Source organism: Anomalospiza imberbis, chromosome Z, assembly GCF_031753505.1.
Source record: "Anomalospiza imberbis isolate Cuckoo-Finch-1a 21T00152 chromosome Z, ASM3175350v1, whole genome shotgun sequence".
Taxonomy (NCBI): domain Eukaryota; kingdom Metazoa; phylum Chordata; class Aves; order Passeriformes; family Viduidae; genus Anomalospiza; species Anomalospiza imberbis.
The window spans coordinates 9875449-9890151 of NC_089721.1; the positions used below are offsets into that span (position 1 = coordinate 9875449).

The 14703-nt window shown below is 37.6% G+C and overlaps 1 long non-coding RNA gene across 1 annotated transcript in view; it reads right to left on the bottom strand.

The window, feature by feature from the left end:
• Positions 1–7805: 7805 nt before the first annotated feature.
• LOC137464513 (uncharacterized) overlaps positions 7806–14703 on the bottom strand; it is a 65586-nt gene continuing 58688 nt past the window's right edge. Inside the window, exon 3 of the long non-coding RNA XR_010994263.1 lies at positions 7806–9100. This is a non-coding gene — a long non-coding RNA (uncharacterized lncRNA). The remainder of the gene's footprint in view (positions 9101–14703) is intronic.

Sequence of the window (14703 nt, forward strand, 5' to 3'; positions counted from 1 at the left end):
CTTATTTTTGCCTTCTGACTTCCACAGGATTAGTGAATTAGTGTGCTGGGGTTAGGTACCAGGACTGAGCTTGGTGAAGTACGGTAGGTCTTGCAGAGGTGGAGTTGTTCAAAATATATATTATCAGTCTCAGATCTCCATAGGTTTTGAATAGCCTGAATGAATTTCAACTGCCATCTGCACATGCTATACAATTCTTACTGCCTCCACTGCCTACCCTGAAAGGGGAGCAGCAGTTCTCACTATCTCTCCACATTTTTGCTCCTTCCTGGGTCCTTTATTTTGCAATGTAGTTCTAAACCAGACCCCAGCTAACACACATGCAAATATGCAAGAATTTGTGGTATTAAAAAACTTCTGTTAAACAAAACAAATTGCTTCTTGGTTCATTTAAAAATAATCATGGTGCTTGATTTACATCTACTTTGGAACGTTCTCCAAATAGCTGCTCCAAATCTATAATTTCAGCTACTGCATCTGGCACAGTCAGATTTAATTGGGTTAAAAATGTAATCCAAGAAGTATAAATTCTAAATCTTTGCACATTCCTAGGATTCCAAAAATACGCATAATTTTATAACTTAGCCTTTGCAGGATGAAGCTCTTTGTACCTTCCTTGCCTGCTGACTGTGAAGAGTTGAATACCCTTATCATATTAGCCAAACAGAGAGCTGATGGAATTCAGAGGAACCCTGGAGAACAATTACAAGTTAATTAATTCATTTGCTTCACCTCTGGAGATAATAATTTTTTATTTTGGTTAGACTTCTGTGTCTTCCAACCACCATTTCAAAATCACAGAATTACATGGAATGGCCACCTCTTAGTTATATTGTCATTAGGTCTATATAGAAAAGGGGGATGTAGTTACAAGTATTCTAAAACAGATATTTTAGTGCAAAACCAGGATGTAAGTTGCCCCTGACCTGGCTGTACATATGAAGCAGAAATCTTAAAGAGTTGATTGTGCCCTACAAAGCTCCATGAACACTGTATTCTGCAGTGCCCATTCAGGTTTGCCAGCTTTCAGGGAACTCAATACTAATGTGACAGGAGAAGGGATATTGAAGGATGTGTGAAGTTTAAGAATTTCAGTCAAATACCAAAACTAGTATTTTTGTTGCATTTAAAATTCTTCCTCTAAGTCATACTGCATGTCCTGCTTCATTTATAGACCATTTATTAATGGTGTATATGTGCAATGAACACATTGGGAAGTTGATAAAATGTATCAAAGAAAACTAAGTCATGGCTTCAGGTGCGCTATTAATGCTGGCAAATAAATACAGATACTGGAAAATAAAGCAATTTCACTGAAAATGGTGTGGTGAAATACCAGAAGAGGCTTCCTAGAGAGTTTGTTAATATTCCCAGTCTGTCAATGTTCAGAGGCATTTAGACAATGCCTTAAATTGCAAGCTTTAACTTTTATCAGCCTGGTCAGTCAGTTGGACTGCAGATGGTCTCCGTAGGTCCCTTCCAATTGAAAGAGTCTCTGAGGTTTGTCCAACAATTTTCAACTTGATATGTAAATACAACTTTTGTATTCACGTTTTGCACTTCTGACTGACCCTTTCTTATCTGCTTATATGACTTCTTGTGGTTGTATTTGTTCCAGCCACATGAAATTGTTGCCCAGCTCCTCAATGTTTGCTGTCTGCAATGTCTTTGATGCCATCACCTTTATACAGATCATTTGTAAAGCTGCTCCCAAATCCAGATCTTACCTGAAGTGCATCATCAAGCTGGTAAGGAACTGAACACCCAAAAAGTGACATAGCAGGAGCTGTCATAGAACAAATGAACAGCTGCTTTTCTCAGATGAACAGTGGCTTGTCTTGCCTTAATGTGGTGCCTGACAGCATTGTTTCTTCTTGAAAAGTCATTATCTTAATAATAATTCTTAATAAGGCTGATATGGAAAGAATTCAGTTCACTGTTATTTCTTTAATAGTCCAAGGGAAGTGCTTTTCCCTGTTACTGTTGGAAGAATCTGAATTAAAGTGAATGAGATAGAAAATTTTCTTCTCATCAGTCCTTCCTTACACATTATTATGAAATAGCAGAGATTCTTGCTTAACTCTGTAAGATTTAGAATATATTTTTTATGAAATTCAGATGGATCTGATTTTGATGCAGTTTTATTCAAAGCATATTAGAAAAAGAGCCAGATTTGAGAGTTAAATCAACTGAAAAGTGATGGAAAGATGAAATTTTCTTAAAAATAACAATTTTTTAAAATCTTAGTATTTTGAAAGGTAATAGAAATACGGTGTTAAACATTGAAATTGGCATATGATAATGCAGCAGTTTCTGCCACTGAATCTTCATTCTTCATCTTTTAGGGCTTTCCATTTCTTTTCCAGCTAAGACAGCTGAGTGGCGCTTACTGTCCAATCTAAATTGGCGGGGTTACAGCCTTAAAACATCTCAAAAGCCTTGCTTTTCACTAGCTCAAAAGACAAAAAAAAAAAAAAAAAAGAGGTCTTGTATATGAATTCAATATTTTGTATGAAAATGTAGGCACTTTCTCTATTTTAACCACAATATAAATCAGCACAGAAAACAATGTAGGTTTTGGCATCTCTGCCATGTTAGTTTTGAACAAAGAATACATACCAGGTTTGGGAATTACAAAAACTGCTTGTGTGGTATGCTACAATTTTTCCAGTGTACCTACAAGCACTTTATCTTTTCATGTCTTAAAGTCTCTTTTGTCCTCCTTGGCATAGTCTACTGGGATTTCCCACTAGGAACAAGAAGTCTTCCCTTGAGATTTGTCTGCCTAGGTGTGTATCATGAAATTATTAAAGTGCGGGGCTATAGGGAACAATGAGACATCACTTTATTTGAAAGAGGGTAGATTTGAATTAGATATTAGGAAGAAGTTCTTTACTCAGAGGATGGGGAGGCCTTGGCACAGATTGGCCAGAGAAGCTGTGGATGCCCCATCCCTGCACTGTCCAAGTGCAGGCTGGATGGGGCTTGGAACAACCTAGTCTGGTGGAACGTGTCCCTGCCCATGGCAGGGGTTTGGAACACAGGGAGCTCTAAGGTCCCTTCTGACCCAAACCATTTTTGTGATTCTATGACACTGTGAATCTGTTTGCAGTCTTCTATATATTGGAGGGCTACAATCATGTCCTTCTTGGTCTTCTTTCTTCTAAAGAAAGTTAAGTCCTGTCCCAGATTGAGAAGCAAGATATATGCCATTTGCCATCTGTGTAGCAGTTGTCTTCTGTTAAGTGGGCGGTTTTTCTTATCTCTTTCACAACCAATTCTCCCTCTGGGGAGACATCTGCTGATAATGGGCTATTGAATGTCACTGCATGACTGATAAGAACTATAACATCCCATTGTGAGATGCTCTGCCAGAGGAGGAGGGAGGAGCCAGAGGGAGGAGCCAAGCATTCCTAACTGGATATAATCTGGGTTTTGGGGACATCAGAGCCAGCCTTTCCACCAGTTCCCAAGAGGAACAGCCAGAGTTTTCCACTGGACCTTCAGAGGAAGACTACACCCTTCTATAGGCTCTCTGCTCCAACAGAACCACATCTGTCACTCCAGGAGGACTGCAGCCATTCCAATTTGGACTGATACCAACACGCTGGCCAAAAGCGTGTCAGGTTGTGTTCCGACTCTGTCAGTAGTTTTTCTTTTGTATTATTGCATGCATTTTGTTTCTTTTCCCTTTTCCTAATAAATTGTATTTCTGACTTAGAGTCTTTCACTGGTTTTGCTTTCAAACCAGAACAGTCCTCAAACTTCTTTGTAATTCTCTCTCTTTTTTTTTAATGCTCTTTATTCTATTATCCCAGGTAGAACAAATCTTTCAAAAGTGTTGTTTTATATTTTTTTTGTTTTGTTTTAATTGAATGCAGAATCCCATCTCAGGCCTCTCAATCCCTTTAAAGAAGGTGGATTAGCCTCATTCAGCTCTGTGTAATTTTGAATGTACTGCTTCTTGTACTTAATTTTGTTTATCTCATATTTTCTTGGATGTTTTTTGACTTATTCTAATCTAATATTGAGTAAATTCTAAAATTTTGTCTTGTCTTACTGATGAGTTAAATTTAAGAGCTTCTCTTGCAAAGAAATAGTTCTTAAAGAACAAATTAATCACACAAATTATATTGTCTAATTAGATAATTTCTAATACAATTAGGAATTATATAGAAAAGCAAGTGAAAATTTTCTCTTTTCATTTTTTAAACACTTTTTGCATCGATTTTAGTATTTACTTCAATAAGACTTTTCTTCTTTGGATTAAATTCAGATATCTTTGGAAGGCTGCCAGGACATTTTTAACAGTCTTTACAGGTGTCAAATGGAGTTCATAGTTGATAAGAACCTGAATAATTTGTTAAGGATTTTTGGCACAAGCCTCTTAGAACACACAAAATTTCACATAATCCTGTGTCTTACCTCCAGCAATATCCATGAGCAGTATCTTGAGGAGAATCTAGAAGAAAATCATGAATAGAAAATTGTGGTAAAGCATGCACAAAGGGCAACTTCCTAATTGTATTTCTTGGTGGTTGCTTATGCACTGAGGTACGGGGACCCAAAATGTAATCATGTTTTGTGCAAGAGAAGGTATTTGTAAAATTCACATAATTCTTAGCATTTCTATGGGTCCTAGAATGGCTTTCTCCTGTAACAGGTTAGTAATACTTAAGGGATTGTTATTGAAAAAATGCTTATTTTTATGTATTTCGTACCTTCAACAGCTCTAAATGACCTGCCTTTCAATTTTGTCACATGTGCCTTTGATCCTGTATTACAGGATTGAGCAAACAAAAAAATCAACCTTCCCTGACCCATTCAGATGACTTCCAATTTACACAAAAATCATATCCAGATATGACCTGTTACCATTTTGTTGCCCCTTTCTGTTTCTGCAGATTCTGCTTATGTTTGGAGGTATATCCAGTTACTAGAGAGTAACTTAATGTCAGTGATATTACAGACATGGTACTGTGTAGTTGCAGTTCGCAGTGTGAAGTGAGGGGCAGGATATCTTCCTAGTCCAAACTGGTGGGAACCCCTGATACCCACAGCTACTTAGTCTTTGGGAGCATGTATATGTTGAATTCTCAGTCTGAAGAGGAAAAGTGAAACATCCCACATGGATGCAGTAATGCAGCTCACAATTGTTGCACCATCCTTCAACTTCTACTGAAAACTAACCCAAACAATCACATAACAGGGTCATTACAGTATGAAAATTTTGATTCAGAATTTTTACATTTAAAGTTTTGTTTTGCTCCTGTTTTTCCTGTCTGCACCCTGTGATATTATCTTTCTCCTTTACAGGATGCAAAGCTAAAATCCAGATGCTTAGAGTCCAAAGATACCAGAAATGCAGTTTGGCTCAGGGTGGCACTGACCACATAAAAGCTGCACGTTTTTTCTTGTTTCATGTGGCTTTTTAGTAGGTTGAATAACAAAAATAGTAGGGTGAGACTGCATCTGAACTTACTTAAAAAAAAAAAAAAAGAATGAATGATAAAAAGAGAAAGACTGAGTATAAAGAAGTGTTCAGCTGAGCATATTTTATGATCTTCTAAGCATAAACGGGGTAAACAGAACTCCAAAAGTGTATATATAGTCAATAAAATAGGCAATTATCATTGCCAGTTTTATGGGTATAGTTTCAGGAAGAGCTTCAGTCCAAATTATTAGCTGAGATGAAACTTTATTGATAGGTGATGCTAATAGGAAAGAGTTTTAAATTTAGTTTAGATAACTGCTCTTCAAATGTGCTAATTCCTAGCGAGTAAATTTGTGAATCAAAAACTGGCAATGGGGCTAGTAGTTGCATGAGAATCTGTGGTCTAAGCAGGATTACTCAGTCAGACCAAGTCCTATGCACTCTCTTCAGCAGTGGCCAAAAGCAGATGTGTAGGACAAGGTATATTCAGGGTAATAATGCAAGTCTGTCACAATATGTGGCTTCCTGAAGATGTGTGGTGTATGTGTAACCTTCATGGATTCCTATGCCTTGAACTTTTTTGGTCTCTCATTGGGCTCATGTAAACTTAAAGCATCTAAGATGCTGTGGTAGAAATTCTGTAACCTCCTATGTTCTTCTTTTTGACTGGTCTATTTGCTCTTGAATAACTTCTAAGAGAAAGATGATTTATATTTTAATATAGCAGGTGCAGTTTTTAACCTCCTTCAGAGGCTTTTTAAAGTTACCAGTGAGACTTTTTCCAAAGTTACAGTATACTCATAATGGACAGTTTAAAGCGTATAAAAGTGTTTCTATGAGACTCAGCTAACTTCAGACAGAATTAGTTTTGTAGTCTAATTAGTTTACCAAGCTTCCCCTACTATCTGAACAACAGAAGCTTCTGGAGGGTGATTAATTAAGTTTAATTTAGGCATCCATTTTTGACTGGATTGAGTTGCTTTTTGGAGGGCTTTGCTTCTCCCTGGAGGAGGAGTATAGATGGCCAGCTTAGACAATCTGCTCCACTTTTAAAACTAAAAATAAGTGCCATGAATCCCGGTCTAAGAACTCATAAATAATACCTACTTTGAAGTTTTGGAATTTGGAAGGACATTGTAAACTGAAAGCAAAGGACTAATAAGCTGATGGAGTAACAGTGCACAAGCATATTAGCATCCTCTTCCAGGGTGCTCCCAAGGGCTGCATGAATGAGGCAGAATGGTAGCAGAAGCATAGGCTTAGAACACAGAAGAAGTCTTGTTGGATGGATCTTGATGTATTCAGGTCTTACTCAAATATTCCTCCAGATAATTGTTTGGATCAGATATGCTATTGAGAGGAGAAACATTACAGTAGCTACTAAACTGGGCAGATGACCGATAAAACTTTATGTTCCTACCATGCAGAATGTGTCTGTTACCCATAGCATGAAGGTCTGGAAAGCATTATCTGCTACAGCTTTCCCTGTGTAATCTGTATGACTTGGGCAAATCGTGAACAAATGCTTGGTTTGATGATTTCTACTGATGCAGTTAGGGAGGATGCTCCGAGGGTTTAGCAATGCACACCTGTTTTCTTCTCATCTCATACAAATAATTTATTTGCTAGTGAAGGGGCTAAATCATCATGGTGATGCACTTAATTATGTTGTATTGACACAAAATTGTCAGCACAAGTTTTCCAGAGGGACTGAACAAGGATTGCACTCTTCCATCAGCAGTGACATACACGTGCTCACTTTTCACACACAGAGCTGTCATGCAGCTGCATTGCTCTGGATTCCCTACTTGGACGGGTTGTTTACACATTCTGAGAGGTTCCCATGCTGTTGTTCATGAATGAATCACCAATGGCCTACTTGCTTGTGGTGCACATAGAAAAACTTTGGCTCTCCTTTTTTCCTGCTGGTTATGTAGGTATTTGACTGCTTACAGAAAAAGCCTGGGGCCCTGTAGAAGCACTGCTGCTCTGGACTCACTAACAACAGCAGCTAGGAAGGTGATGGCACCTTGTGACAAATTCTTGACAATCACATAAGTGTAGTCCCTGTTACTCATCCCTGCTCACCAGTCATTAATCCCTTTTCAGGGAAGAGCTTTCTTGATGTCCTTCCAGCCTATATACCCCGAATCAGTCAAATTAATCTTCTGTTTCTTGCTAACTTTGATAATGTAATATATTTTTCTAGTTGGCATTTTAATCTGAATACAGCTAACACATAATACCTTTGAAATGAACTGAAATTTGGTCGGTCAGAAGTGGCTTCACTTCCACTAACTTAGATGAGCTTAGCTGAGTGAAGGGGTTGGTTAAATATTTCTTTAGCACTGAGTATAAAAAATGTATCCATCCATATGTGGGCAGAGAACACCCAGTTTGAAATTCTCAGGCAAATTTTTTTATTTATTTTTTTTAAACACCATACTTTTCAACAATCCAGACGTGATCAGTGTTTCAAAGTGATGAATCATAGTGCAAAATGTGAGCCATAAAAGACCTCATTTCCCAAAGAGCAGCGGAAAACCAATCAGAAAAAAATATTTCTAAAAATTAGTATTTTCAAAGAATTGGCTAGTACTTGTACCTGAAGGTTTTAGTCTAGATGTTGTGACATGTTTTCTTGTCTGTGTCTGTGCATGCCTTTTATCTTCATCCAACAACTGTTCTGATGCTATTAGCAATCTAAAAGCAGTGAAGCTGTTCAGTCACTAAACCACATGTCCTCTCTACAGAAACATGAAGTCTTATGACTTAAGGTCTGAAAATTTACCTAGCCAAGTTAGTATCTAAATCAGTGTTGGACATCTCTTCCTTTTCCCAACCAGCTCTTCCTCAAACCCACAGAAAGTTTTCTACTCACTTAAGTAGACAGTGGATCAAACCATTCCATGATTCCTTTTGTATGTGCTGTTGGCCAGGGTTGCGCACTGTTGATCTTGGATCTGAATCAATTCCCTAATTTCTAGTGGTTTAAAACCAGGTGGTAAATTTTTTATATAGCAGGAATTTGACCCTGTATGTAGGAATTTGGGATGAGATTTTAGAAACTTTTATTACAAGGAGAGCTCTCTGAAGCATTCCTCATGGCCCTACAAATCTCTTTCTTTTTATTGTATTAAGGCAGGGTGCAGAAAAGGGCTTACAGAGGGTCACCAGTAGTTGATTTTATGTGGGATGAATGCACTTCTAGTGGCCATAGCTACTAGATGGGTCAAGCAAAGGTGTTATGACTGTCCCATCTTGTAATTGTAACCATAAATTAGTTTTATGTGCCAGCATGACTCTCTTCTAGACAACAATTTAATTGAGCTGATGACACATGTATTTCCAAATTCCACTCTTTGACTTTTTCCTCTTTCTTAAAATACTGGCAAGTCAGACCTTCTGAATAGGGCAGAAATCTTCAAAACAGAACTCAGAAAAACTAAGCTTTATTTCAAAGTTAATATCCTGGCGAGACTTAAGGGAAGGCTTGACAGGGTTTGTGCATCCAGCTCAGCCAACTCATGCTTCCAGATGGAAGTTTTGTGAGATACTTTTTGGTTTTGTTTGATGACCTCGGACAGGTCAGAAGTAGATAGTTTATCCATGTTTCACATTGTGTTCTGGTTTTGCTCAAGCATGAGGCTGTCAAAGGCAGCAGATCTATGTAAAAGAAAACAGAAGTACAGATAACTACAAACTGGGCCACCTTTATTGTCAAAATTCATGAATAAAGCTTGAAGAAATCAGCCCAAAATGTGGTAAAGACTGAAAAGCCAAAGCTCCATTTATTGCTTATCTTTCTACTCTACTTGTGACTACTGCAGCTGGGCATTATTAAGTAAAAACCAGCTGAATGCATCTGTGCCAGTGCAATACTGGGAGTCTAATCACTTGATCTGAGACATTTGTAACTTTATGGAGACCATTTCCCCAGGAAGATCACAGGATTTCAAACACAAATCTCAATATGTATTCCATGTCCTGGAGTGGATTATCCACCTCTGGTGTGTTTTCAACTAAGGAAATTAAGCCTTGGTAAAAAAGCAGGTTCCAGCTGCCATCATTCAGACTCTTATCCTTTAGACCTTTTCTTCTGCTTCCAGTTCCTCCTATATTAGAATGCTTTCTCTCTCAGTGGCAACTTAACAGTGCCTTTTGCTTAATTTATGAACAGTATCTCACTATTCATCTGGGACTTTGGGAGGAGACTGGCATTTGACAAATTCTGAAATGAATCGCAACTCTGGCTCATACATGTGTCCCATAGAGGACAATGACATTATCAGCAGCTACAGAAATAGAAAGAGACTCACTGGGGAAAATTTCTTGCTTTAGCCCAGAGTATTGGGTGAAGCCCCAAATTGGTGAATATCATTGCAATGTATCATAGAACCCTACAGTGGTTTGGAAGACATCATCTCATTCCAGCCCCCCTGTCATGGGCAGGGACAGCTTTCACTGTACCAGGTTGCTCAGAGCCCCATCCAGCCTGGCCTTGAACACTGCCAGGGATGGAGCACCCACACCTTTTCCGGGCAACCTGTGCAGTGCTTCACCACCCTCACAGGGAAGAGTTTCTTCCCAATATCTAATTTAAACCTGCCCTCTTTCACTTCAAAGCCATTACCTGGTAATGATCATCACTAGGACAAGGGGTGAGAAGTCTGTCTCCAGCTCTCTTGTAGCCTCCTTCAGGCAGTGGAAGGCTTTTCTAAGGTCCCCCTGAAGCCTTCTCTTCTCACTGCTGAACAACCCCAACTCTGTTATATATTTTGTTTTGATGGAAAAATTCTGTAAATTCTCCTTAGAAAAGACAATTATTAATATACACTGGATCTTTTGACCACAAAAAAATCCAGCACACAAAATGTTTAAATGAAACAATAAAGTCCTATAAATCCATATGAAAGGGCAATGATGGTGTATTTGGACCAGTGTAAAAAACTAGATCATGTGTAAAGAACCAATGTTCAAATTGAAGAGGTAGTAGCTAAGATATGAGAATGTTTCAGTTTTCCTGAGTCTTGTTCCATGGACAATCCTGCAGTGTAACCCTCCTCATTGTTGCAAGAGGCTCCTGTCTTTTCCACAGATAAAGTGTCTTCTGCCATGTGAGCAGACTCTACCTTCCTATCACACACTTTCTACTGATTCCCAGGTTATACTTTTTTTCTTTTTTTTCTTTTCTTTCTTTCTTTTTTTCTTTTTTTTTTTTTTTTTTTTTTTTTTTTAACCAGCAATTCTTTTTCCTTCTGAAAGGGCTAGGATATCCATGAGCACGTTTTGCCTGTTTATCTATCCTTATTTCCTTTCACCTTTACGCAAGAGTAAACTTCAAGGCTAATAGAAGTTTTTTGTACCATCTCTCTCCCTGAATAAACATGAGCCCTTTCTAAAAATGTGCCACCACTTCTCTCTTTCTCAAAAGGAGTCTCCCTCAGTGCTTGTTCTTCTGTTTCCCTCTCCTACAAACTCTGTGATTGGCTCTGTTCTGCCTTTGTCGGTCCAGGCGCTGGGGTTGCACAGTGTCAGATCTTGTATTTCCCCCTTGTAGTGGTTATTGGACTGGCTGTATGGCCAGTTTAGTTTATTGGCTCTATGGTTTCCAGAGTCTGAGAGCAAAAGACACTGAATATGGAAATGTACAGCATAAAAATGATGTGGAAAAAAAATCTGGCAACAGCTTGTTATAATCAGCAGAGGGTAGTCCTTAGAAGATACCTTTTACAATGTGTCTTCAAAATGAGCCAATTTCAATAATCTGCTTGAAAAGCAACTGAACCAGGTATTAAAGGAGTTTTATATTGAGAGAGAGAAGAATATATGGACCTAAAGCAATAAATTTGCCTGATGTATGCATCAGACTAATTAAAATTATCTTTATGCATAGAAAGAGTCCTTCTTTGATTTGAAATTCTTCAGCTTTTACTGAAGACAGTGATAGATTCCTTGAATGACTAAGAAGAAAACTCTTAGGCTGCATATAGATCTCCTGCTTACTATGATGATTAAGCATAACTGTTTTTTACAACTGTACCAGGGGAATAATTGCTTTGTAGCCTCAGAGCAATGTTAACTGAACCTGAAGCAGAATTGCCAGTCTGTAAGCAGCTCTTTGGGTCCAGCTTGCTCTTTACACTGTTGTTTACTTACCTAGCAGGAAAACATCACTTTGATTTTGTTTCAATCCTATTTTTAGTTGGACTGAGCATGGAAGAAGTATTACCTATCTTTGAATTGGAGAGAAAAAAAGATAGGAGACTCATGCCAGGTCTTCAACATTTTAGTTAAGTTATGGTTGGTTTCTCTCCTTCTTTAAATTCGGTGCATTTGTCTGACCCCAGCAAGTGGTGTGACATGCTTTCACCATACAACTTCTTAAACTAACAGTTGTCTTTGGCAGATAGCATAACTGCTCAGCCTCTTTTATATGTCTGGGGTTCTTACTGTGGTCAGCACTTCAAGTATAGCCCAGCCTAAATGATCTGAGGAGAAAACATGGAAATGAAATTATTTTTTCCTGTTGTGAGCAAATGGCTTTAGAAATTATTAATGTTTTACGAGTATTTAAGGCTTTTGTTAGAGCTTTGAAGTAGACCTGCAATTGTTAATACTGTTGATGTCTCCATTGTAAAAAATATAGCCTTTAGAGTTTACTATTTGGCTCCTTGTAACAATATTCAAATCCAAGCTCATTTCACATTTCATGTCTCTCATAAAATTGTTCTATATATATTTTTACAGTGGCATTTGGGAATGATCTCAGAGTCTTTTGTTCCTACAGAAGTTAGACTTCATAACATTCATTTCAATTTTTGAAATATTAGTCTTTAAGGTCTTTTAAAAATAGTTTTCTTTTCTTTTGTAAATGATTAGTCTATTTATAACCAAAACACAGTAAACCTTTTTATCCCAGCATTTTGGACAGTGTTATATTAACATTAACTCCTTTTGGACTTCCTGGTATAGTAAAGCCTGAAAGACATCCTCAGCCCCAGTGTATGAGCTGGATTTGTGAGTTCTGAGGATACTTAAAAACTTCCTCCAGTCCATAAGCACACATTAAACACTCCTGAACAAACTACTGGACTTCCTTTACACAGCAAAGCACACTACCACTAGCCACTAGCACCTTTGTCGTGTAGCAGGAGTACACAGGCATGGTCTACCAGGTTTCTTCCTAGTTCATAAATTTCAGCTTCTCTTTCTGTGAACCTTGCAGTGATCAGTGCTTACATTGGCATTTTTTTTCTTCTTTTTCAAAAGCCACATGAGACTTCTGGGAGAATTGGAAACACCATAGTCTTAGCTACCAACAACAGAATGATAACACCCTGCTCTTTGTCTTGTCCTTTGCTGATGTAATCATGTCTAATGCATCATCAAAGGGCAGGAAATAGCCCTTCAGATGACAGCCGACTGTCAAGAAAGATGAAAGCAATGCTCGGGAAGGTAAAAACACCTGGTGCTGTTTCCACATGTGCCCTGGGGCATTCGACCTGCTACAGCCCTTCCCGACAAGTACAGTGTTGATTGAGCTCACAAAATATTTGAAAATCTTCATGTGTGTAAAGTCTTTACTACAAATATATGCCTTTTTTTAATGATAATGATGACAAAAGTAAGGACTTAAATGTAAACATAAAATGTTTTATTAAACTAGTTTCGCTGATAAAGAAGTTAGAAAAGCTTATGGGTGGATAATCTTTCCTCCAGGCTCATTACTGAATGGTTTTATTTATTTTTCTCTTGTATAAGCTATTCATCATAAATTATCTTCTCATTGTGTTCAACCACATTTCTTATTCCAAAAAATGTACCTTATTTTCACACCTGCCAACCTAACCTGTCTCAATTTACCTGCATTCCCAGTAGAATTGTTGCTGTTGCTATTTCTACTCATTTTTTGTGCTGACACTTTTACCACCTAGTTTAATAATTTTTTAGTTGTTTGATATTTTATTAGTTTTCTAATATTTTTTTTCCTAATAGTTTTCTCTCAAGGCATCACTTTAATAGGTATTGTTTTGAAAATTACCTGCATAATTCGTGAGTTTTTAACCAGGAACACTTATATTTCTTTCTTGGTTTTGAAGGAAAAAATTTAATACAAAGAGATTATTATTTGGGTCTACTCTGATTGAGATTTTTCGTCTTCCAGATATTTAGAAATGGATCTGAAATGAAACACTCAAATAGTATCAAAACACTCAGAAAATTGGTCAATGCAAAAGTTTCAATTTGTATGATAATGAATACCCAGTTCTGGCCTGTGACTAGACTATGGAGAGATTTAGAAAAAGTTGTATGACAAGGAAATCTCTGGCTACTTTAGAAACAAAAGTATGTATTTATATTCTCTTCTACAGAGAAAAATATGAGAAAATATTTAGCAAGACATAAGTTGAGGGGGCCTCAACCTCACAGAATCCCTGCAGAACTCTGTGGAAAATAATATAGTTTCCTGAGTGATTTCTTTGGAGATCAAATTCTCTGTTTAGTTATTTGCACAGGTGAATGCTAGGCCACGAATTCAAGGCCAGAACTGTCTTGCAGAAACATTATTGTTCTTGATGAGTCACAAAAAATAAGTTAACTTAATCTTCGGATCAGATTGCATATGAAGGGGTAATACTTGGAGAAGCCATCTTTTTGCTAAGACTGATATGTGATTCTGAGCCAAACTAAGCTTAAATGTATAAAACTGTGTTAAATATCAAGAGGCAATCACACTAAAGAGGTTTGGGTTTTTTTTTTTTTTTTTTTTTTTTTTGACAAATACACACAAAGAGGAAACTGTGACTACTGTAAGATTAATGAATTTCTTTGAAATTTTGTATAAATCACTGCCCTGTCCGTATCAGATTCATATTTAACTCACTGCCTTCATGCAAAGGCCCCAAACGTGGCTTAATTCATTCTAAATCATGCTACTCTGAAGCAGAAAAATGAAGACATAACATGATTCAGTTTAATAACACTTCTGTCTTCCCAAATGTACTCATTTCTGTAGTCAAATGTGTAATAAGAGACCTGGCTGAGCTCCCAGGCTTGCTGAGCACCACAAGAACATGATACAAATCAGTCAATGCCATAACAAAGAAATGTATAATTATGCAGTGAATACCCTACAAACCTCCCACAAAGAACTTTTGCCTTGAATTCCCAAACAAATGAAATACAGGGCTTCAGAGGAAAAGCAGAGCCAAGTATCTCTGTGCAGTGTCTCAATCTAATTAGCAGAATGACTCTGAGACAATTTC